We start from the raw sequence: 25,100 nt of genomic DNA on the forward strand, positions 1-25,100 counted from the left end.
CCAGCATCCTGAGGGAAATTTGTTCGACCAGTATCCTCAGGGAATTGTTAGTTGAGAGGGCCTGAATAATTACAGTTTTCCACTTGAGCTTCCAAACAAGATCTGAATGTCCCATGCGCCAAACCAACATTCCCACAGTCGGCTGGGCTCCTGAGAATATCACTCCGGTACCTCAAGCTTGGCATATTCAGAATCTAGTTAATGGCTTCACAAGCGTCTCAGTCACCCACATTCAATTAGCTTCAATCCCCATGTCCAGCTCCTTCCATGCCTTCTGCATCGACCTCCTCCTTTCTGAATTAAATGACCTCGCCCGAGCTGAGGTTATTAGAAAACCTTTGGATGAACCTCCTTGTTGTTCTCACTGATCTCCAATATTATCTATTATCCAAGACTCCCTAAAAAAACGGATTATATATCCCTTCCTTAGTCAGAAAACTTGGATGGCTCCCCAATACTTACAGACTAACATAAAAACATCTTATGTGACATTCAAAACTCTACAGATGCAGATTTCCAGGCCGCCATCCGAGCCTTACCCCTGATTCAGTCACCTCCCCCTGCATCTCATCACACTGGACAGCCATCAGTCCCCACACACAGAATGGATTTACCTGCTCTTCACCTCTCTCAGCCACAAGGCTCTCTCTGTCTAGATTATTTCCCTCCTCCCACCTTTGCTATGAAATGCTACCCCTCTTCAGGGCTGGGTTCTTACATCCTTTGTGAAGGTTTCCTTGGTCCAGGCCACCTGACCCTGCCCCCAAAAAGTTATTAGGTTGATGCAAAAGTTATGGCGGTTTTTGCAATTATTTTTCACCTTTTAAACCGCCATTACTTTTGCACCAACCTAATATAATCCCCCCAATGTTTCTGCAAGTTCCTCATTTATGATGTTTGTCATTGTCTGCCTTATATTATTTTCAATCATGTGATCAAAGCTCCTTTAAGGGAAAAACAATATTTCACAGCATTATGTGTCCCTTATGGCACTTAGTCTACTGACTTTCACATAGTAGGCAGTCAACAAATGAGATCAGTGGGACTGTATTTGAAAGGATTGTATTTGATCTCTAAGGCCACTCTCCACCATTAAAAGGTCTTGGTTATATGAAATAAACCTAAGCCAAGTCTTTCCGTATCCATAAAAATTAGATACAGCTGCAAATAACAGAGGGTCCCACCCCCACCCCATCCCCATCCCCACCCTCACCTCCTTCCCCACAATGGTGGCTTAAACATCATAGTTTGTTTTTATTTCTCATAATCTAAGTACAGGAGTTTGAGGTCCAGGACTGGTATGGCAACTCCACAAAGTCATCAAGAAATTAGGCTTCTTCCAACTCTCTACCATCTCCCCAGGTTGTGGCCCTCATGGTCTATAATGGAGTCTAGAGATCCAGCCATCACATATGAGTTCCAGGCAGAACTTCTTTTCTAGGAACAGAAGAAGAAAAAGGCATGTCCTCTTTGAATGAAATTTCCAGGAAGATCTACCCAAACTTTCATTTATATCTCATAGGCCAAAACTTAGTTTCTTGGCCACCCTATCTGCAAAAGATGTTGGAGATTATAGCCTTTGAACTGGATAGCAATGGGCCCAGTTAAAAATGGGGAAAATAATACTTTGTTGGAGACTAGTAGTCTCAGCCACGTTCTTAATGGTAATTTTTAAATTGGGAGGATTTCATTCTGTCAGGTCCAGTATCTTCTTCCAGCCATGTAGGGGAAGGGATTGGAGACATCTAGGAGCAAAGAGCTTAGGATGAGATGCAAAATATTTATCTTTCTCTTGTTACCTAAGAAAAGAAAGCAGGAAATAACCATGGAAAACCATCTAGTGAACTCACTGATCTAGTTTGTATTCAAAAGGAAAAACCAACAGGAGAAGAGGGAGGGAGGGGAGTGCAGGAGTTTGGCAGCCCCCCCTCCCCCTCCGGCGCCACCCATTACAGAGGAAGCCAGAAGAGAGGGTGACTCTACAGGAAATTAAATAACAACCTGCTAGGATTCCTATCTGAGTTTTTAATGTACTATCCAAACGAAATGGGAAACATTTTAGGATCATTTATTCTCAGCACAGGAATGAAGGTGCTTCTTGAGGTTCAATTTGACCCTGGTGCCTCACCCTCAGGAGTGTTGTCACTAATTTCTCGGGATCTTTTGCATATCACTTAGCATAGCATCTTACTAAGAGCGCTTCATTCCACACTTTTTGAAATGCACTGATTTCCAAGAGCATGAAGAGAGTAGAGGGCAAAAGCTCTAAAGCAGAGAGTTGAGTGGGAAGCTTTGAATTGGCACGGTTAATAAAAAATTAAGGATTGCTATGAGACACTTCAGGCAGAGCTAAACAAACTAGGGGATTGGGTAGTGTGAACGCAGATGAAATTTAATTTGGTTAAGTGTAAAATAATGCACTTTGGGAAAAATAATCTAAACTTCTCATAATCTCTGATAGGCTCCGAACTCATAGTAAAGTAATTTAAGAGTCATGGCTGATAACTTGGGGAAAATATCTGTCTAGTATGTAGCAGCAATTTAAAAAGCCAATAGGATGCTTGGGGGTTAAAAGAAAAATAATACAGAAAATTTAAGATAACATATAAAACATTAGTGCTATTCTGTGTCCAGTTTGGGTTGTCGTAAGAGAAATTAAATCCCAGAAAAGGGACTGAAAATAGTTTTAAAAAGTAGTGTGACTTGGGATTTATGTAAGCTTACTGACTTGGAAAATGGCATTTTGGAAGAAAGAGGAGGAGGTGTAATACAGAGGACAGGAATAACAATTTAGAGATACTTCCTCCTGGTTCTAGTGTCCCATGATATGAAAAGGCAACACTCAGTGAATTCAACAGAAAAGAATATTAAACAAAGATACAGTTGTCCCTCAGTATCCATGAGGAATTGGTTCTGAGACCTCTCGTGGATACCAAAATCCACGGACACTCAAGTCCCCTGTATAAAATGGCTTAATATTTGCATATAATCTATGCCTATTCTCCCGTACTTTAATTCATCTCTAGATTACTTACTATACCTAAGACAATATAAATGCTATGTAAAGAGTTGTTATACTGTACTGTTTAGGCAATAATGACAAGAAAAAAATGTCTACATGTTTAGTACAGACGTAACTGTCACAGACCTAACTACATACTACACATCAACAACAACGTAACTTTTTAAAAAAATATTTTTACTCTGCGGTTGGTTGAATGGATATGGAGAGACAACTGGGTAAGATGGTCTCTACCCAGTGTTCCTCCAAGTTGGTTTCCCTGTTCCCAGAGGGGACTTGTATTTGATTAAGGGGCACAGAATTGCATTAACATTTGTGTCTGTTCAGCTGAGAGTGAGTAAGTGAAGTGTAAGGACATTCCCTGTGGGATACCAGACCAAGTGGGGGTACAAAATGGGGAAGGCTCAGCCGAGTGCTGCTTGCAGCTGGTGAGAGAAAACTGAACTAACAGGCTCAGTGGCCAAGCCCATCTGAGTCATGTACATATTTCTGCTCTATACAGAATATTTATTTTTCCCCCAACTGTACTCTCATGACTCAGCATTTCCTACAGCAGCAATTGGCAGGGGTGCCTCCAGCAGGCAGAGGGTATTCAAGCTTTGCCAAAGGACGTCCCTGGACAGATGAGAAGCAGGGTTCGGCAGCAAGGCTAGGAACACATATCATTTCCCTGAAATCAATATATCGTGCTCTCTTTCTCCAGTGGAAACTGTACTAGCATTAACCTGGCCCTCGACCCCACTTTAACCTCACCTCCTGAAACACATAATCCCGGGTTATCTATTTTCCAAATAAAAGTAACTGCTGAGCCATGCTGCCTGCTGCGAACATGGCCTGCCCAGTGACGGCGGTGCTGTTGTATTGACAGATATGTCTGTTCCCAGCTGACACCTTGGAGAACCGATTGATTGGCTCAAGCAAAAATCTAGAGATTTATTTGAAGGGCCAGATAGGTCCTTCACAGCATTTTCTCAGTTCAAGATGTCAGTTCTGCCTTAACAACAGGAAGCTAAGAGGAACCGCGCTTTTACAAGTATTTTTGCCAATGGATAACAACCCAGTTTCCACTTAGTCTCTGAAATTAGCATCTGGGCTGAGATTTCCTGAATCCACTCTTCTTAAGATACATCAGCTAAAAGGATGCCTGAAATCCCCCAAATACTGTGAAATTCCCCTTTCCCCGCCCCCGCTCCATTGTGTCTCACATCTTTGAAGCACCTTAGGACTCAGGGCCCTGATCAGTCTGCTGGGGCTGCCATAACAATGTATCACTGACTGGGTTGTCTAAACAACGGGACTCACTTCCTCAGCGTGCTGGAGGCTGGACGTACAAGATCAAGGTGTGGGCAGGGTTAGTGCCTTCTGACAGCCTCTCTCCTTCGCTTGTAGATGGCTGTTTTCAAGTGTCTTCACATGATCTTCCCTCTGTGTGTGTCTGTGTCCTAATCTCCTCTTCTTATAAGGGCGCCGGTCAGATTGGATGAGGGCCCATCCTAACGATGTCATTTCTCCTTAGTTACCTCTGAAAGACCCTCTCTCCAAATACAGTCACATTATGAGGTCCTGGTGGTTAGGACCGCAACCTGTGAATTGGTGAGGGATATGGTACAGCCCATTTTACCACCATGAGCTCAAAACTCAAGATGAAGTGACTTTCCCTGGTCCATGCAGTTGGAATTAAAATTCACAGCCCCCTTTTTCTCATCTATGAGAAGCTGGCCAACTACAAGTTGCCCCCTGCTCATTTGTCAGTCAAGGACCTTTCTAGGAACAAAATCCCTCAGGAGCATTTTAAATTCAGGAAATCCATTTGTTTTATCACATAAAAACAAAAAAACAAAAATGAGTCAGGAGCTATGTGAGTAACGGGACCCATCTCCCCGCATCTCCTCAGGCGCTGGGGAGCCATACTGTTCTTGCTGGGTGATGTCTGTCCAAACAATACTCCACAGTGTGGCACCAGCCAGGCCACAGCTCAGCCGCCACATGCAACCTGTTCTTGTCAGTGGGGATCACCATATTCATACAAAAAAGCAACGCTGCATTCGCTGCCTAGGTCGCTCACCAGGAACACGCTGCTCCCAGAGCAGACATCGCTAAGTATCACAGCCTTCCCAGGAAAATGAGGACTCTGGCTCTGCTGTCGGTTTTATTTTTTGCCCAGAGCCCTACTAAAATGAACTCTGCTGTTTAATGTTTTAAACATGTAAATAGCAAACCTCCACCCATGCCCTTGATCTCAGGATCCAGCAGTGCCTGGGAGGACCCCAACGCTGAGAGTCACACAGTAGGCGCCCAGGAGGCATGTGGCAGGCTTAGGAATCGAGCTACTAGCCCTGGCCACATCCACTTTTGTATCCACGCTGGCCTCCTAAACCTGTCCAGGATCTTCCTCTTATGGCAGCAAAGAAATGAAGCAGCAGAGCCCACCCCAGCCCCCAAATTCCGAAGCCCCCACTGATCAGAGGCAAAAGAAGGGGCTGCTGCCTGGGCAAGATATAGCCCAAAGTGAAGGTCCAGGAACCAGATGCCCTTGGAGTTTTGTTGATTCTTCTGACGGGGCTCCCGAATACCGCATCTGGCGACTGAATGGGAGGAGGTGGAAGTTTTAAAAAGCAGTGCAAATGTGGGTCCTTTTTAAGCAAAAGACATCCTTGAGAAAGGAGACACACACGCACACACACACACACACACACATACAAGAAAACATCAGTGTTCGTGGCCTCGTGGCCCAAGGCCATAGAGAAACGTCCTTAGCAAGTGGAAGTAAATCGCACAAGGAAGAGAAGGGGGGAGGAGTGAAACGGGGCCCGGAGCCCCCTAGGTCACCCCAGAGCCACCTAACCAGACTGTGCCCGCTCCCTCCCAGTTGGCTTGGCCTGTCACTCACCAGGATCGCCTGGAATGCCGTTGGAGATGCAAGACAGTTTTAGAAACAGGAAATTGGAAGTGTTCTGCTTAAAATACTTCAGGCTGTGTGTGAGAGAGAGAGAGAGAGAAAGACAGGGTCTGTGTGCCGATAAGAAGCGCCCTTGTGTGGACACACCCAGGCAGGCCCTGGGTAGCCGGGCGGGCAGCGGGCTGGCCTGGCCCAGTCGACTCCTCTCTTCAACAAAGGCTCACTTGTTTGGCATAGCCATTTTCCTTGAATCTCAGAACCAAGGGGCTTTTCTTCTTCTCCTCCTCCCGCATCAGGGAAAGCTGTTGTGTGCGATGCTCGGGAAAGTAAACACATGCATTTTAATATCTGCGGCTCCCCCAGTCAGTGAGCTGTTTCCTCCACCCAGGTGGAAAGAGGGGCACGGGCCTCTCTGACATGCTGGTTAGTCTGAAAACAGACCGCTAAATGCATAATGAAGAGCCTCTGAGGAGTCAATCTGCATGTTAAAATGGTGTTCAGCAGCCTGAGCTGTCACACAGCATAATTTGAAGACGAATGTGCATCCAATCCGACGGCCAGTCGCTGACTAGCCGGGGTCCTGGCTATTAGGATTACCTGTCTGCTCGGTGGCAGCGGGGCTTCTGAGGGGCCACACATGAACCAGCCCCCCCAAATCTGTGACAAGGCAAATAGACCCTCTCTTGGCCCTGCCCAAAATCTGCACAGTCAGACTGATGCCAAGAGACAGTCTAAACTAGAGAGGCACAGCTCAGAAAGTGGTTATTGATCCCAACAGAAGAACACCCGGCTTTCCACACGTGGGAGTCCAAGGACTGCAAGCAACAACAAAGGGATGTGTTCAGCTTGACACTAGGAAGCAGAAAAGCCAGCTCTGAGCAGCTCGGCGCTGCCCACTGTGCAGTTTGTGTTGCGGCCACTGCTGTCACCACTGCCACCGTAGTTCACAGCCAGTAACAGCCTTCTCATGAATGATGTGTAGACGCCACTTTTGTCTCTGAACATTTGACAGCAATTAGGACCTGACTCCAGGGGCAGGACATCACGCCAGCACAGGAACACTGGAGAAATGAGGTTAGAGCAGAGAAATTAGCCATCTGCCTGGTGAAGACTATCCTCAAGGTGGCATTTACATAGGAACGACAGGCAACATGTATCCATTCTGATTGTCTGGTGCTACAGTTAGAGCATAAGACGGTGTATAAGGAACGCATTTTCTTTAAGGCCCCTCTACTTGGGAAGGCTGCATGTACCTTTTCTTTTTTTCATTCGAAATGCCTGACGGAGCTGCCGCTAAATGCCAACCCCGGGGGAAGGATTCGTATTAGCGGGAGGGTTTATGCATTACTCCCTTCTTGAGGTTCCCAGACACTGAAAATAGGCAGCTGAAAGCCAAATTGGGAGCACAGGAAAGAGCAGCAAATAAAACTGTAAAGGCCTTACTTTGGATGTTGCAAGTCCCCATCTGAAAGACGGAGGGGAAAATGCTCTCAAGTGACCACTGAGCCCCAACAGAGCCCCAAACGTGTTCCAGCAGCCCTCAGCTGCAGAGTTGACTGCAGAGACCCCCTGTTTAAAGTGAAGCCTCACCCACAGTCGCTGCAGGTTCCACGCACACCGCTGGGCCCCAGCCACCAACTCCGCAGTCCAGAGCGCAGCCTACAGGTGCCCCTGGCCGGGCTTCTCCATTCATCACAGGCCAATCTAAGAGGTGCAAGTTACACGAGTGTCACATGGTGTGCACACCGCCTCTCCTGAGAGGCCTGTGAATGTGGGGAGATGCACCCAAGGAGGTCTTTCCTATATGGGGATGTGATCTAACACTTGGGTCTCTGTGCCCCACGTAAACTAAGTTTTGCTATGCCAAGTTGCCCAAAAAGCCAACTAAATTGTTCCCCAAATTTGGGGGGGACTGATATTTTACAACCGATTTCACTAAGTATGATGTAGGGTTCGGCATACAGATCTAGCCTTAATTCTCAAGTCTCATCGTTTTCCTCTCCCACTTTCCATCAAGTTACCTCCGTGCTCATGCTCTGTGCGTCCTCTGTCCGCCTGGTACCCAACATCTCCTTCTATTCAGTCTGATTCCGTTTCCGTTGGACCCGAGAGATAATCTTACGTATTATCTACTCGGGGACATACATGGGGTGCTTGTACACGGGGAAAGTGGCGTGAAGGCTGTTGTCTTCCTTAACGTTTTATGCTGTTTCTTTTGCTCGGTTGCCTTGGCCTTTGGGTGCCAGAGAGCTTCTCGAGTTTTCACAGAGAGGCAGTATCACCACAAATGGAGAAGCTGGTGTTGAAACCAGTGCCTGCGTGCTCCAGCCAGGAAAGAGGCTTGGCTGGGTGCACTGTCCTGGAAGTAAAACCACACTTCACTGCCGTGGGGGAGGCATGCGTCTTTCGCCGCTTCTGTTTGCCCACCTGTGAAATCGGTAATAGCTCATCCTGCCTGATGGTATGAGACTCGTGCAAAGAAAATAGCCGTATGGTGCCCAGTGTGGAGCCTATGTATGAATGTGCTTCAAGATCATGGGAAGAAAGTGCTTACCGTAAATTCAATCTAGTCGTAGAATTGGGATTTGAGGGTTCACCAAACTCAAATACCATGAAGTTTACCCAATGTAAACACTTCAACTTTTCCATGTAGAACTCCCAATTTTATATCAATTTGTAGGCATAAGGGGCTTTCCCTTTCATTGTTTATGCCCCAGATGTTTAGCACCTGAGTTCTACGGCCTAAATTCTGATCCCAAATGGAAAGGATGGGTTATATTGCTTCATGTTCTAGAGTGGTTCTGGGTTTTCTTCTGCAACTTATTTTTCAGTGATGATATACAACACCTTTGAGGGTAGTAAATATATTAGGAACTTAAGAATTTATAATATGCAATGGACGCACTGTCCAGAGACTAATGTACTTTGGAACTTTGGAAACTAGTGGAACCAGTTGTAGTGACTGGGCTTGGGGTAGGTGGATGTCAAGTGTCGAAATTACGATTTCAATGGCTATCCTGTGAGCAGAGGTGAATTATCAGAGCCTCTAATTCTTTGTCATCAGAAATGGGAGACATATGCGTAGCCATGCAGACGATAAAAAGCTGTTTTGTCAGGGAGCACTCATGAGTAACAATGAAAACGTGGCAGATACAGGGTAGAGCTTTCCACATGCCTTTTGCAGTTTGGTAGAATAAATACACGCACAGTTTATGCTCCTGTTGAAAGAAAGGAGGTTAGTTCAGAGTCTGTTCTTGGTTTGCGATTCCTTGAGCTGAGTCACGGATTTATGGCACCTCCTTTCCAGGGAGATGCACAGCACCCACAGAATCCCCAGTGCTAACAAACCCAGTTTTCTCCTGCATCTTAAAGGCAGCCATGATTTGAGAATCTGGAAACAAAGAAGCAAGGGCCTCTTGGCACCAAATGAGTTCGTTTTTCTGGATCAGAGCTGTCTGATAGAATTTTCTGGAATGTGAGAGATGTTCTATATCTGCATAGTCTGATAGAGTAGCCACGAGCCACATGTGGCTATGAGCACTTGAAAAGTGGCTTGTGCAACGGAAGAACTGAATTTTGTATTTAATTTAAATAGTGGTACTGCATTGGACAGCATGCTTTCAGTGTTCACGGACTGCTTAAGGAACCTGGAAGTCAGAAACGGTAGCACCTCGGCTTGCCTGGAGGTACGAGAACAGCAGAGTACACACGTTGACAGAGAATAGCACTTACACACGCGACATATGGCTTGTGCCCTACAAAATAAACTAAGACGGGCTGTGACAGAGGAGGGGAGAAGTCTTTCCCTGCTGGCCTCCCCCCCCCCCCACTCGTTCTAATTGCAGAGAGTAGAGAAGGGGCCTACGGAGTCAAGCCTGGTTATTGTCAAGCTCAATTTGCCATGACTTTTATTTTCCAATAAGCAATCTGGCCAGCTGTGGCTGAAAATGAAATCACCAAAGCGGACAGTCCCTCACCCCGCCTCCAATTACTGATTTATAACGAAGCCAGTACATGTTCCAGTCCGTCAGCATATCCTATGGCCGTATGTATCACTGGCAAATCCCAGGATACAGAGAGAGTCTAAGAAATACTTCTTGAAATGGACAGCAGATATTAACTTGTATTTCTAAATTTGAGGAGATTTGACTGGCCTTTCTCAACCATTTTAGAAACAATGTTAAATGTAAAACATCAGGGCTATAGGCCTTAAAGAACACAATTAAAATTGTGATCATGTGGGGGGGGGTTGGGGAGGGGGTTGGAGATCGTAAATTATTTTTAAAGCTAAGTTTCTAAATTGATCCCAATTATCTTTAATTTCTATCAACCACCTGATGATACCACTTTGGGATTTTGAAATGAAGGACAACAAACCCTATTAAAACCGGCTAGAGGTATGCATTCTGTGACGGTCAATGAGTCAATCAATTGTAAACATTTGTAAAGCCCCCCCAGTCAACGACTGCCTTCAGCTCTTTTGGGAAATTAAGGGCAAAAATAAAATAAAAGCCACTTACCTTTGTCATAAGGCCTTGGCTAACTGGCTGGGGTGATGGTTAGTCTTTGCAGGCACGGCCTACAGAAATGCCTTCCAGTGGTCCTTTCCACCCCTCGTTGGTCCAATTCTGAATCAAAGTAGGCCTTGTAAAGGTAGATTTAGGGTGACTCACAGCATTTCCTATGGGGATGTAAGACCACAAGGGCCTTATAAATACTATGGAGGTAGAACTAGGGATTCGCTTTCAGGTAAGGGAGCAGCTCAGCTTCTCATAACTCTGTGAAGAAAAAAGAAAATGGAAACTTCCATTCATCCTAACAGTTGATCCCACTGTTTCCCGTGTGTCAGGTACCTGTTTGAGGCTTCAGGACACCATCATGAGCAAGATAGAGCAAGTTCCCACTCTCAGAGTGTACATTTCTAGTGGCTGGAGAAGGCTTGCGGAGGTGACACTTGAGCTCAGAATGACAAAAAGGAGCCAGCCAAATGAAAAGCTAGAGAGTGTTCCCGGCTGAAGGAGCAGCTGGTGCAAAGATGGAACAGAGCTGGCTGGTTCAGGAACAGCAAAGAAAGTCCCAGCGGCCAAGTGAGCAGCGGGAAGAGAGGGATGGATGAGGCTCGGCGGTGGGCAGGAGCCAGATGACACAGGGCCCTGGGGGCCACCGGAAAGAGGAGAGTCTTATTCTGAGCAGGGTGGGAAGTGTTTGGAGGGTGTTGAGCAGGGAGTAACGTGGTCGGATTTATGCTCTAAAAAGCAGCCATAGGGAGAATGCATTGAAGGAGAATGAGAAGATCCTCCTGGCTTGGGTCCAAGCAAGTGATGATGATGAGTTGAACTGGACAGGTGGTAACGGAGGTTGAAAAGTGGCCAGATTCAGGCTTTGTTCTGGAGGTAGAGTTAACAAGATCTGCAGAAGGACTGGCTTGAGGGTAGGTAGGGAAAGGAAGGAAACGTTCATGATTCCTAGGACTTTTGACTTGGCCAGCAGGGCGGAGGTTGGTATTACTGAAATAGGGAAGCCTTCAGGACTGTCAGGAGTGGGGAGGAAAGAACCAGAAATTCTGCTCTGGACGTGGGACGTCCACGATCCGTATTAGCCTGCCTACAGTTTTGATTATGCTGCCTTTCCATAAGTTCTTCCTTCTGGCCAACTGAACTCTCCAGCTTTCTGTTGAAGACTGTTACGTCTCGTCAGTCTCCCCTGCACGTGGAGAAGAGGTGATCAGTGCCCCTCCAAACCCCTTCCTATGTTTGAATACAATCACTGTCACCCCTTAACCTCTTTTTCTTTCAGGCTAAACAACCCAATTCCTTTCATCTCATTTTGGAGGACCTTTTTTCTATCGCTTTCATCGTGGCTGTTGCTGGCTTCTGGGTCCTCACAGTTTTCTACGTGTCATTTTGTAAATGCCAGAACCAAGGTAGGACAGAGTATATTGAGGTTCGGATGCCCGTAAAGCAGAAGGATTCTTTTCTGCCTTTTGTCGGTCCCTTTTTTAGCCACTCCAGGCTAGAGTCCTTTTTTCCATGAATACTCTGACTGGCTGATCCTTGCTCCCTCGTGAGCTCTACCCTTTTGCTTCTCTCTATGTCCTTGCTTTGTCATCCAGTGTGTGTGTCTTTTGTTTGGGGGTTTAAGTGCCCCACTTTGCAACTATGTGCTTTGGGCGTGTTTCTACCCTGGTTCTGTAGGAGTCACCCAAAGACAGTTTAGGGCAAGACTTGCTGTGCTTGAGAGCCACTGGCAAAATGACCAGGAGCCCCAATGCAGCCCCAAACTTCCTCCTACTGTGGCCAGCAACTTCGTTACTTTCCCTGATCTATCAGTGCATATCTTCAGAGCACATTCTAATCGGTTATCATCTAATCTGCAGAGTCACTTCCTTAACCCTCCTACGAAAGGTTCAACAGAGAAACAAAACCCAGAGTGTGCGGGTTTTCTAGGGTCCTGAATCAAGACAGTGGCCATCTGATCACTTTGGATGTAATCAGATCGCAAATGTATCTCTTGGCACTTATCAGCATGTTTTAGTTCTTGCTTGACAATCACAACACTTCTGCAACAAAATACAGCAAAAATTAATATTCCAAAATAAAATTAGAGCAAAATACCACAAATTAGCTGCAACTGATACCAAAGAACTGTTGATTTACAAAATAATCATTTTTTTCAACCTACATGAATTGGAAAATTGTTTACGCGGATGCATTTATCATTTGCCTTAGGTTAATACATTCAGATTTGGCACGCTATTGGGTGGAAAATATTTATGTAAGGTTTTTATTTCCCATAAATAAGCTAAATGGCAGGAGTAGAGCAGAGTTTATCGTATTATACTTGGCTCTTCCTTTATTTCCCCGAGATGGGGAAGGTACAAAGTTTTCTAACCACTGCAAGAAGTACCTTCAGGGTGAAAGAAAACTGAAATATTTCCTAAGCAGTTGGAACCATAAAATGCTTTAAACCGAGCTGAAGGTAACCGGCTTTTGAGGGAACCTGAGTACAGTATCAAAGGATGTCCACCGTGCCTTTCTTATCATCAACAGATGAAAACAACTATTTGATTTGATATATGGGGAAGATGTAAACAATACCAGTGAAACCAGGATGTGTTGGAAAATCAAATGCAAACCTGAAATCAAACAGAAATCAAACTGAGTGATCCTCTCCGCAGAATCACTTCCGTCTGCTGCTAACAGGCCCTTCTTTTGCTTGCCAGGCTCACCGCCCAGGCTTTAACCTGAGAGATTGTAAACTCCAGTTTCATTCCTCATCCTTAATTTAGCTAGACAGAGCTTTGAAATGGCAACTAAATTACCTTTTGGTGAAATCAAATCTTCCCTACTAGCCTCAAACAGAGAAGCATCTAGACCAGGAGGGCTGACTAATGCGTCCCAGCAGCAACCAGTCACTCTCCAGGAGCCCAGAGAGGGTGTGCCCTATAAAAGGGGTACTCACATCCTTTGTCCCCTGCAGTTTCTCCTGTAGGGGGTTACTCTATTCACTGCCTTTTCTCTCCTGACTGCCTGCCTAGCAGGAGGTTGCTTAGGGCAGTAAAATGTTTATTGCCTGTTTATTGTGTGAGTAACTGCAGTCTAGGAGGAGAAAATATTTCCCAGTTTACCTAGGGCAATGAAAATAGGATTAAGAGTTCTGAGGGCTGAGGAAGGAGCAGTATAAAACCCAGAGAATCAGACCATGCTTCCATGAGAAGCCCCAAGTGCCCCTGCATTATCCTTTCTTTCTAGTCATGGTGACTTTTCCTCTTAGTCTCAGACCCGTGTAATTCACCATTATGGACTTGGGGATTGCTGGTATTCTAAAAGTTTAAGTCTCCCCCAAAAGAGAGTTTGGCTCATATCCCAGGATGGAGCGATCAAATTGCACCCAAAGACAGCACGTTGGCCTGATTAATGTTTACACGCCCATTTATTTCTCTTTCCTCGGAAGTAAGTTACAAACAGCTTAATTTCCACCAGTTTTGCAGTGTGAAGATTGAATAAAATACCATATAACAGTTCAGGCCACCCTACAACTGCCATTTGCACTAAATTCAGTTATCGTGGTTTAAATCATTCATGTCTAAGATTAAAGTTACCACCATAAATCTTCAATTAGTTCGCAAACATGAATTCCTCCTACTGTCTTCCACGCCCTCATATTTAACCCCCTTCTTAGGAGTCTTCCTGTCTTGATCATTATTGGAGCAACACAGAATTTTAAATCCTGTTCATCCCTCAGAAAATTATATTTAGCCATCTTTGAGTCAAAAATACTGAGTCCCCTAAAATGCGCTCACTTAGAAGTGGGCTACAAATTGAGCCCTAATTACTTTTGGAGTCTTTTGTTAGCTCCTCATTCATTTATTCCTTCCTTCCTTCCTTCATCCTTTTGACAACTATGGATGTTATGACAAACATCCTTTGGAACTCCTACTATATGCCAATCGCAGTGCTCGAATGGCCAGGTGTGACTTACTTCCAGTCCTAACCATTTGTTTTAGACTCCAAAACTTGAAAACTGTTTCAGAGGTAAAGTGCACAATAGGAAACACTCCATAAATGTGACTTCCCAGTGGTTCTATTGTTTTTAATTTTTCATCAAATGGACCATCTCTCTTTTGTCGCCTTCCCAAAGTGCCATTTCAAGTCTGAGGCCCAGAAGTGTCAAGGTGCTTGTACACATTCCGTACAACGTGAATTGACGTGTGGGCGATTGGACATTTTATCAGTGTAATACACATAAATGGTTTTAGCAGATAATTCAGGCTCCACAGATTCACTCCCCCTGTATCTGGATTGTAGGTATTGTGAATTGAGGAGACTTCTGGATCTGTGTTTTATTTTGCTTTGCACAGGCCCATCATCTGTTCCCATGAACGCTGAACCTTTTGGTAATATGAGAACAGCCATCCCACCCTCACCACCATCTCTGTTGGCATGATTTTTCTATAGTAGCAGGGATCCACACATACATACATTCCTGACCAGCGAAGAGTCAACTCAAGGGCTGTGGCAAACAGCTCTCCCAGCCAGCACAGGCAGTGTTGATCCTCTTGAGAAGTGTGACTCCATAGTCCTCTAGGGATGTTCTTTTTGGGGTTGAGGAATCGGCAGCATTGGGAAGGATTTAAGGTCTTGGTGGTCTGATGAACACAAGCTGAAGAAGGAAAAGGCTCAGCAGTCATTCCTGTGCCATCTGATGTCCGGATGCTTGTGCTGTGGAGACCATTGTGAAGATGATAGACTCTTTGGCTCTTTATCTGTTTGTCCTCATGAGCACACCATCAGCCAGGGAGTTTCAGAGCTGGAATTAGAGCTAAGAATCCCCAAGTTCATTGTCAGCTTTATCCTCAGCTTCTGAACTTTAGTTTTAGAGACTGGCTTGCTTGCTTTTTTATTTTACTAACTACTAATAAAATTTCTGAGTATATGCTTAGACTTTTAAAAATGTATGACTTAATATATAGGAAAGTTGATTTTGCTATGATATTATCGTAGGATCACAGAGCTGGAGGAAATGTAATATATTCAGTCAGGGTTGGGACCCTGTACTGATATGGGAATCTTTTCTACAGTGTCCTTGCTAAATGGTTTTCCAGCCTCCACTTGAATACCTCCAATGATGGAAAGTTCACTAACCCATTCCAGTTTTGGACACTTTATCATCCCAAGTTTTGCTACAATACATGTAAAAGTTAATGGAGGGTGAATAATGTTAAGATAACTTCTTTAAAATGTTTATGAACTAGGTGAGCAAGAACTATACCTATCCTTTTTTTTTTAAGAGTAGGAGGAGGTTAAAGATACAGCAATGATTCCTAAGCTTCAGTGTGCAAAAAAATAGCAGGTGAGCTTGTTCAAAATGCAGGTTCTCAGGCCCCAGACCCAAGTCTGGGAGGGCCCCTGGAATCCACATCTTCAAAGCACCTACAGCAGATTCCTGTACAAGTGGTCTCCCTGGACCACCTGATGGGGAAACTCTGGTCTATCCTGGGAGATTTGCAGTCTGATAAACTAAGGGTCCCCTGAAAAGTCTTTTACAGCTTCTGTTTCCGCAGCCAGGAAATTATTTCCCAACAGCTGAATTCTGGAGGCGTAGTATGTAGATTAGCTAGTGAATTTTGCCCATTATTTTACATCCTATAGTCCCAAGTGCTTATATAGGAAATCATGATTTAGGTGTTAGTGAATCTTCTTCCCAGTGTTTGCCGATGGGCAAAATGTATTGGAACATTGGTTCTAACGCCCACAGAATCATTTCCCTCTTCCAGGGAAGGGAAGGTCTTCATTACCTAACATTTGATTTTTACATTTAGTCTTAAAGTGGCTACATGATGAGATCGTTAGGAAGGATACTGTAAAAAGGGTCCCTCTGTGTTGTGAGAGTTCTTTCTGTACGGGACCATCAGCCCATAGCATAAGGTCAATCTCAGAAGAGCTCTGGGAAACAGCTTTGATTCTTGGACCCGTCACAGTGCACAGTCTATGCAATGGCTGCTCAAAACCTTCCCCCACACAGAGCCTCTTCAAAGAAGAGGGGCTGCAGCCCCTCTGTTTGTTAGACATGCAGCATAATCCATCACTGTCATTTTATAAACCAAAGCTGTAACTTTGGGTGAAGACTTTATGAATGGAGAAAAGTTGGAGACGATTCAAGGTGCTCTAGAGAACTTTCTAGAAGGAAGGTGTGGTGGTGGATCCTTCCTGGTGGGGGAGGGTCTTTGCATGAGGCATCCTTGCCACCCAGTCCTCCTTTAGACAGAGAACCTTCTAAAGCATCCTGCCACAGCCAGCCATCATTCCTCTCACGGCCCCCGGGCAGCCTTTCCGACCTGCTTCTCTCTCCCTCGTCCTGTCTGCTCACCCTCTCTGCGGCCAGTTTTGCTTTACAAGTAGATACTGCAGCCATCTCCTTTCAAGAGAAACTTCCTCTTATGTGATTTACTTTACTGTGTAACATTTTGTCAGGGACAGACGATCTTGAGGGTCTTTGGGGGGTTCACCCTTGGGCTATTGAGCTAATCCTAAAGAGAGGCGAGTGGTTGGCTGGCTCCATTCCAGGGAAGAAGCCAAAAAAGGAGGATCGGACGTTTTATTTTTAGGAACAAAGAACAACTTTTCGGCCGAGTGCCTGCCTGGCGCTCTGACATCAGGGTCCTATTCCGTCCTGCTTCAACCCCACGCACTGAGCCCTGACCATCCTGCCTCCCTGTCTACCAGCTCCCGTAGGATCCCAGGGAGCTGTTACCTGAGACACAAACAGAGTTGTCCTTTTGAAAGAAAAGGTGTACGTTAAGTACGAAAGTGGGGACTTCTCTTTTCCTTCCCCACCCTTGCCCCATCCCTGGGAATAACTGTTGGACTCTAAAGGGCTTCCACCCTAAGCCCGTGTAAGCCAGAAGTGTCCAAAGGTTTTTTCTTCCAATTCTATTATTTACTTTATTCATATTCAGAGGTGAAGCAGCTGTTTCTCAGGATGTCTCTGAATCCTCCTAACTCAGAAAAGGAGCCTTGACAGGAAGGTCCTCACACTCACTTGCGTGTTATTGCTGGTTGATAAGCATCCTGGGCACATATAGAGTTTCTTGCTGATTCTACTGTTAAGTCTTGTAGTCTCCTGAAAGAAACACCACTCGAAATGTTTTCTTCGTAAACGCTCCTTGTGGTAAACTTGAGAGTGTCACTGTCATCCAGGTGGCCTTCTCCTGTGGATTTCAGCACAAAATGGACAAGGCGCACACTCCATCGAAGCATTTTTTTGTGTTCTTTGTCCCTGACACATGTCCTCAGGAGAGTGTATATTGATGTGCCTCATCTGCCACTATGTCAGGATGCAGGGACCTCACCTCCGCCTGGTGTGGGACAAGGGTGGGCACACACAGCCCCGCAGCCCTGCAGCCCCACCTGCTCCCTGCTCCTGGCCGAGTCCTCCTTGAGACCCAGGGGTGCTCTATCGACCTGGGGGCTCACAAGCCTTTACGAATGGTAGGGCTCCTGCTTCTGCTGAGACTTGGAATTCCTTTAGTGAATTCACCAGGAGGTGAGCTTCGGAAAGAAACCGAAACTATTCTTCCTAAACACAATGCTCTTATCAAAGCAGGAACAACCAGGACGGGGCTCAGTCACAACGCGGGGCTGCCATACCTCCATTCCTATCGAGTCATACACACTGTGTGTCAGTGCTGACTGAGGCCACATGAATTCCAACAGGCTTGTCCTATATTACAGCCTAGGAGGACAGAGGGACAACATACTGTTGACTCAAGGGGAACAGGTTGTTGAAGAGCAGATACCCAGCTGTTGGTCCAAGAGAGCCATGGTAGCTGTCAGGCCTTGACCTCTGTCTATCCCAACCCCCCCCCCCCCCATCCACCAGGACCTTGTCACACTGCAGCAGGACTGATTTCCACCTTGGCCCACCAAGGCCATCTTCTCTCCATCGTTGTGCTACTAAGAGCAGCACCAGAAACTCACAATGATAGAGTTTATTTCATAAACGTTAGAGAAGCAATTGAAGATCTGGTGTTGCCTATCTATATTGCCCTTGACACATAAGGAGGTACTTACACACATAAAACAAAATAAGTGTTTATACTTGACTGGCAGAGCCCTCACTGCTCCATTGTTAAGGCCAGATTAACCTGAGCAATAATAAATGCTAACTTGTGGGAATTATAAAGCAACTTGTTTTCTAAGAATCAAAAATACTTTTCAGACATATAATCTTTTACTAGAATAGAACCTGGGATTTAGGCAAATAACAAACCTGTAGCATTAGACTATCAAAAATATATTTGACAAAGTCATTTATAAAACCCATTAAAAAACTTTAGATGCCAAGATTTTATAAGAGGACCTTTTTCTTGTGGATGGGGCAATGGCATAAACACATTTGAATAAAGGATAGAAAGAAATGGAGCTTTCTATAGATAGAAATGATCCAACTGGTCACTTAGATCAATGCTATCTACTAGCGTAAGTAAAACCCCTGCATTTCAATAGAGTAGCAGATGCTCAGTTCTCACTCACCTAACAGTCAGTTTGCAGGTGTTCTTGGTCGTCAGGTAGCTTTTCTTCACATAGTGATGCAGGAACCCAGGCTTGGTCCCTCTTGGGCCTCTGCCATCAGCAAGTTCCCAGAATCCTCTGTATCCTATTAGCAAGGGGAAGAGGAAGGGAACTAATGGAGAAGGCACCCCTTTCCTAACCAACTCTGGCCAAAGGGGCCCTTTTCCCTTCTGCTTACATCCCACTGTTGAGAACTAGTTATTTTGCTCTATCTCATTGCAAGAGGCTCTGGGAACTGTGGTCTCTGCCAGGCAGCCCTTCCTAGTCATGACTTTCTGCTATAGAGAGGGGAACACAATGTTTGGGGGGAAGTTAGTTGTCTGTGCCATATGGACTGAGCTACTTTCTTATAGATTGTTTAGTACACAGGAGTACATGCAAGTTTGCAGAGGACATTTGATCGCAATGAAAGGTCAAATCCATGTTACGTACCTTTCAGATCTGATGGTCCATCTGAGAAGTAGATAGGTAGCAGATGAAACTCAGTATGGAGAAATGTGAGGCAGTGCATCTAGGGAAAATAATCCACATGCGATTGTACTAATGGCCTGACATTAGTCCACGTATCAGATTCCATTCAGAAAATGGACATACTCGTAGAGCCATTATATGCCATTCTCTGAAGATATGGATACAATAGTGGTCACTACAGCCAAAAGGCCACCAAGTAGCGGACATCACGTGATGAGTGGTTACAAATGTAACCAAATAATCATGTTTAGAATGTTGACATATCCTCATCTAGAAGATTATAAGCCATTCTGGCCACTGCATCTCAAGAAAAATGAACTAAAGAAGCTTCAAGAAAGAGCCACGTGATCAAATGTGATGGTCCACCACCTTTTTGGAATGACAGACTCCTCTGAGAATCTCTCTTCCCCTTACCGCAGAGAAATACTTGCATGTGCACCCCAACTTTGCCTGCAATTTTATGCCCATCCATGGCTCACTTGGGATAGTCAGACCGAAGTGAAGAGCCTTTGGTTTAAAAATAAATACGATGTGAGAATAAATTTAAAAGTTTGAATTCTGTCTGAATGTGTAAAGACTGAGAGAAACTGTATGTAATTGATTTTGTTTTAATCACCATGCGTGTGATCAGTGCAAACATGGACATAGTCAGATAGAATCAGGAGGACCGTCCTCAAGTTCGAAAGAGGCAAATTCAAAACGAACATAAAACAACAGAGCATCGCTGACTTACATGGCTGGTTTCATGAGCTTATGGAATTTCATTAAATTAAGATGTGACAAGGCCAGAATTATAAATAGCTTTTAAAACAGCTTCAACCATGTGTATATACTGAAGTACAGACAATAAGTCACTAGCTCACACATAAAGTCTCTTGAAGCTCAATAGCTTGTCACCCCCTTGGTAGTCGAGCCAGTGTGCAGGGAGATAGTGCAATAGCAAACCTTGGGCCTTTCCTCGGTTCTAATCTTCATCTACTGGGTGCCCTGAAGCCAGAACCTTCACCTCACCTTGTCGTCATGTAGACGTCACCTTGTCGTCACCTTGTCACATAGAGTGAATGATTTTTTTAAATCAAGCTGGAGAAAATGGTGAGCGTGGAGTTGTCTGGAGAAAAAAAAATGAGAGGATCTGAGCAGTTGCCTGTTCTGTTGCTATGCCCAGAAGAAACAGCTGGGTGTGGCTGGTGGCCCTAGGTGTCAAACCTTATTTTATAATGGTTTATGGTGGTTTATTTGAGGAACCGCAAGTTATTAGAAGTTCTCCTCACTGCCACTATCTTGACACCTACTGCTTAAAAAAAAAGTCACACGTAAAGCAAGTTGACTGATGAGTGCCTTACAAAACACCCAGGGATACTCACGTTGTGAGAGGAGAACAGGAAAAAAGATGAACGGAAATACACTACTAAGGGGAAATGCCCAATGTTCAGCACAAACTAAGCGCTCAACAAATATTTAATTCTTTGTTGATTAAAAAGATTATAAACTTCTAAGGTTTTCCAAATTAAAAGGCGATGGTATGATTTCCATTTTTTAAATATCTCACTCCCTTTGCAATTTACGTCATACTCCAAAAAATACCTTGACATGAAGGAGGCCACCCTTAAAATATTTTAGAGGCTGAAAATGTAATGACTACATGGAACTACTTTAAGCCTTTGTGACATTTCCTTAACTTTGCACTTTCAAGACCAGTAAAGCCAAATCAAGGTAACTGGATGCCATTTTATAAAATGTTAAAACTCTAACTACAGTTCCTTTCCTTTTTTATTTTAAAGACTATTTAACAACATTATAGACAGCGTGGAAAAGAGGTGAGGGAAGCATTCATCATCCCACCATCCTCACAAAACAAGGAACTTCATTTTTTCATATTCCCTCCAGACGTAGACAATATGCTTGCCTATTTTTCCCATGTGCACAGTTATCATCATGGTGAACATGTAACTTTTTATCAGATTTAGATGTAATCCATTAAGACAGCTGAGAAGGAGAAGAGGAGAACCAAAGAAAATAAATAATAATCACCTCAGTTAAATGACGGCCGAAACAGCAGCTGTTAATGGAGCTGCCTAAGAGAAGGTGGGCACCTCTCATCCTCCCTGCTAGAGCTCACCAGCCTGGGGCACCAGTCCTGGGCTAGGTCCTGGTGACAGCCTAGCAACCATTCACGTCAGTCAAGGCTGGGCCCACGGCTGCCTGGGTTCCTGCTTCCCAATGACTCCAGGCCCAACCCTGCTTGGCGAGTCGCCCCGAGGAGGAGCAGCTGAGGAAGCAGGCATCTAACCACTGATGATGGCACGAAGCCAAGTTGAGATCGAAAGCAAGCAGATTTCTGGAGCCCCTGCTGCTCTGAACTGGAATGTGGACACTGCTTTTACCAACTCGAGGTGGCACCATCCCCCCCCAAGAGAACCCAGCCTAGCAGCCTGTGTGCACAGTGCTTTCTGATCCCCGGAGACGTTGCTAGCCTGCCCCTGCCTCTGCACTAGAAGTGCAATAACAACAGCCGCAACTTCCATCAGGCTTTAGGCTTTACAGACTCACAAAATCCTCCCGTATGCATTAACTCTTTATAGCGCCACGACAACTCTTTATTAGCTCCACGTTACACGAAAGGGAAATTGAGACTTGGAGAGATGAGGCAGTGTCCTACGTCACAGAAGGAAAGTGAAGTTTGTTTTGGACGACCGGCCATTCTGGAAACGACCGTGGCCTGCTCTCTCCTGCAACATACAATCGCCCACGCTCACCCTTGTCCATACTCAAGCAAGCAGATTGGCCAGGCATGTGACACAAATACGCAGGGACTTTTCCGGCTGGGCATGAGGGCCTGCGGTGGCTGATAAGGGAGTCTAGTAAAATGATGTTTAAAAATAAGTGGTTCCTGACCAAGATGGAAAAGGTTTGCTTTGTCAGCATGATTGCTCGTCAGCAGGACCACAGCTCTGGGTATGCAGTCTTTCTGGTGCTACCATTTCTGTCTCTTGTTCCTAAAAAATCATATATTGATTACTGCTACTTCAGTTTCCTCAGGGTGGGGAAGCTATTTATTTTGGAGAAGTGGCAAAGGTAGGAAATTAGTCCTTCACTTTGGCATGGTTTCTAACACACATTTTGAAATCTCTCCTCCCTCCCCCAGTTCTTTGTAGATTTAGAAAAGGAGTGTATCCGTTCAGTATTATTTTAGCAACAGCAGCGCTTCCACTTGGGCTATTTTTAGCGAGTCAGGTGCACTCTGCCTGCCATGAACTTGGTATATTCCAGTGTTTAATTCAGCCATGGCCTCTCTCATTTGAAAGGGAGCCTGTTCCAGCCCTCTGACCATCACAGCTCCACTTTTACAGCTGCTCATAAATTTCTGAACCTGCAGCGATGTCATTAGCTGTGACTCCAGATACTTCCTGTTGGGCTGCAAGGCGCAGTCCTGGAAGCACCCTGAGGCTGAATGCCTTCTCGTCCAGCACTCCGCCGGGGAAACAGGGGCAGCGTCAACAGGATTGTTTTCATCCAATGCTGAGCAGGGGTTTTCAGTTAGATTAATTAGGCAAAATTATTTATTTTGGCAATTGAAGTCATTTCACCTTCCCCTGAGCTTTTCACACCTGAGCTTTGTTTTCTCTCCTGATTCAAGATCCAACCAGAAGCCTGGGTACAGAGGCCTGTACCCAGTATATTTTAATCCCGTGCGCCTCTTAGCCCCAGCGCAGGGCAACTGTACCCGTCCTCACAGAATCCAAACTCTTCTTCAGCTTCACCCAGGGCCTTAGGCATCCAGGAAAGCAGAGGGATGACAGGATTTTCTTTAAGCAATGTATCCTTTGGGTACTTGACAAAGAAGATGAAGGTTGAATTCTTTCCAGGCCTGATGGGAAGCCAATGGCAGAAAAACTCTCCTGTCTGGAGTTAAATTCTTGTCCACAAGGCATGCGCTGACCTTCTCGCCAGATGCTAAGGGGTTAGATTTCTGTTCCTGGATAAGTCCTGGGCTTCTCAGGGAAAGTTCTGTTTCCCTGGAATCTTCAGAACCAGTAATGTCCACTGAATGCCACTGGTCAGTTTCCCTCTAATCATGACCAGCCAATTCCAGGCCGTGCACAGGGCAGGATGACACTGCACAGAGAAAAGACCGAAAAAGCAAAGTGAGGAAGCTTTGGCCCTTGGGCCACCAAATATGCACCCCCAGTCCTGCCCTCCTTAGGGAGGCCGTGTAATTGGGCCTGGCCTCACCCCACCAGATTAAACTCCCCTCAGAAGGTAGTTAGGGTGAGTGAGGTCTACAGATGACTGCTCATTGTCTCCAGGGGTCCACCTGCCTCTTATTCAGGGTTCACTTTGAGGACATAAATTTTGGCCATCGGTCTCGCAATGGAGCCTTATCTGACACGTGGACACTCTTTCCAGAAGGTCCACAAAGATGAGCCCGAGGACTCCTATCGAGGAAACCAGTCTCTCAACTCTCTCGTCTACATGTCATGTTGTGGCTTATGATACGGAATATTTCTGTAATGCCCTCTACCTTGAGGATTTCTTTTTTGGCTGTTATTGTTTGGTAGATACCATTACTCATCAAAATGTATTTAGCAGGGGCAGCCACAAAAGCACAGGTCCTAAGCAGTGAGCCTGCAAAACCAACAAGACAGGAGAACAAGAAATGCAAATAAATAATAATAACAACAGTTCTCTCTTATTAGAGTTTACTGGGGCCAGGTGCTGTCCTAAGTAAGACATATAGTACAATAACTTAGAGACCCTCACAGCAATCCTGGAAGGTTGCATCCTTTCTGTTTGCAGTCCTTCCTGCAATGGAAACATACAGTATTGGTTGAGCACACACTATGTGCCAGGCACTGGGCTAAGCAGTGGGCATGTAACAGTGAACAGGACAGGCAAGGTTCCTGCCCTGGTGGAAGCGAGCACACATATGAAGAAAACAATTGCACACATAATGCCTGGGGCAGGGACCAGTTGGGATTCGAGGCCTTGAGCAAAAGGTCCGTGTGAGAGAGTCAGTGCATGTGGTATGCAAACCCTTAGAAACCCCCCTGGGGCTCTCAGGGCTGTCGCCCCTTCCAGTCTCTCCGGCCCCCTTGCTTCCTATCGCATGCGCCACACTTGCTTCTCCAGCAGCACAGGAGATTGTCCACAGGGCCGTTCCTTACCTCCCTTCTCACAGCGTTCCTGCCGCCTCGCTATGCCGCTCCCAGAATCCACTCCCCCGAAAAACCCTCCCTGACCCTCCTCGCCCCAGTCAGGCTGGGGTAGCTGAACGTCCTTGGGACCTCCAGGGCCCCTTGTGCTGCGATCTGTCTACAGCTGTTTTCTCACTGGCCCGGCTGCTCCCAGGCTCATGCTGGGGCCATCTTTGTTGTCTCTGTCACCTGACCTGCAGACTGCTACAGACGAATGCTTGTTGGATGAATGTGTAACTCTGCCCTAGTGGGAAAGGTTAGGAATCAGGAGACTCTTCGTGTTACCTAATCGTAATTAATGGGACTTAGGGAACTTGGTAGGTAGAACAGCAGAGGCTGTTGCTGCCCGAGTAGGGAGGGGCAGGGGGGTGTGGTGGTGCAGACCTCTCATCCCCTGAGGGACACCCACCCAGACGCCCTCTGAACAGACGCAATGACTG

General features: G+C 45.5%; 1 protein-coding gene and 2 long non-coding RNA genes across 5 annotated transcripts in view; 1 reads left to right on the forward strand and 2 right to left on the reverse strand.

Annotated features, from left to right (window-relative positions):
• The window catches only part of MAML3 (mastermind like transcriptional coactivator 3), a 376,796-nt gene that overhangs the window by 309,667 nt on the left and 42,029 nt on the right, over positions 1 to 25,100 (forward strand). The window lies entirely within an intron of this gene.
• Positions 1,235 to 6,261, reverse strand: LOC109446937 (uncharacterized). The gene is made up of 2 exons (XR_002137299.2): positions 5,913 to 6,261; positions 1,235 to 1,437 (listed from the first exon to the last, which is right to left on the reverse strand). It is a non-coding gene; the product is annotated as an uncharacterized LOC109446937 (long non-coding RNA).
• Positions 13,835 to 21,892, reverse strand: LOC141572752 (uncharacterized). Its single transcript, XR_012498211.1, has 4 exons — positions 21,497 to 21,892; positions 19,427 to 19,505; positions 18,956 to 19,079; positions 13,835 to 17,631 (listed from the first exon to the last, which is right to left on the reverse strand). It is a non-coding gene; the product is annotated as an uncharacterized LOC141572752 (long non-coding RNA).

This window comes from Rhinolophus sinicus, linkage group LG07 (assembly GCF_036562045.2).
Source record: "Rhinolophus sinicus isolate RSC01 linkage group LG07, ASM3656204v1, whole genome shotgun sequence".
NCBI lineage: Eukaryota > Metazoa > Chordata > Mammalia > Chiroptera > Rhinolophidae > Rhinolophus > Rhinolophus sinicus.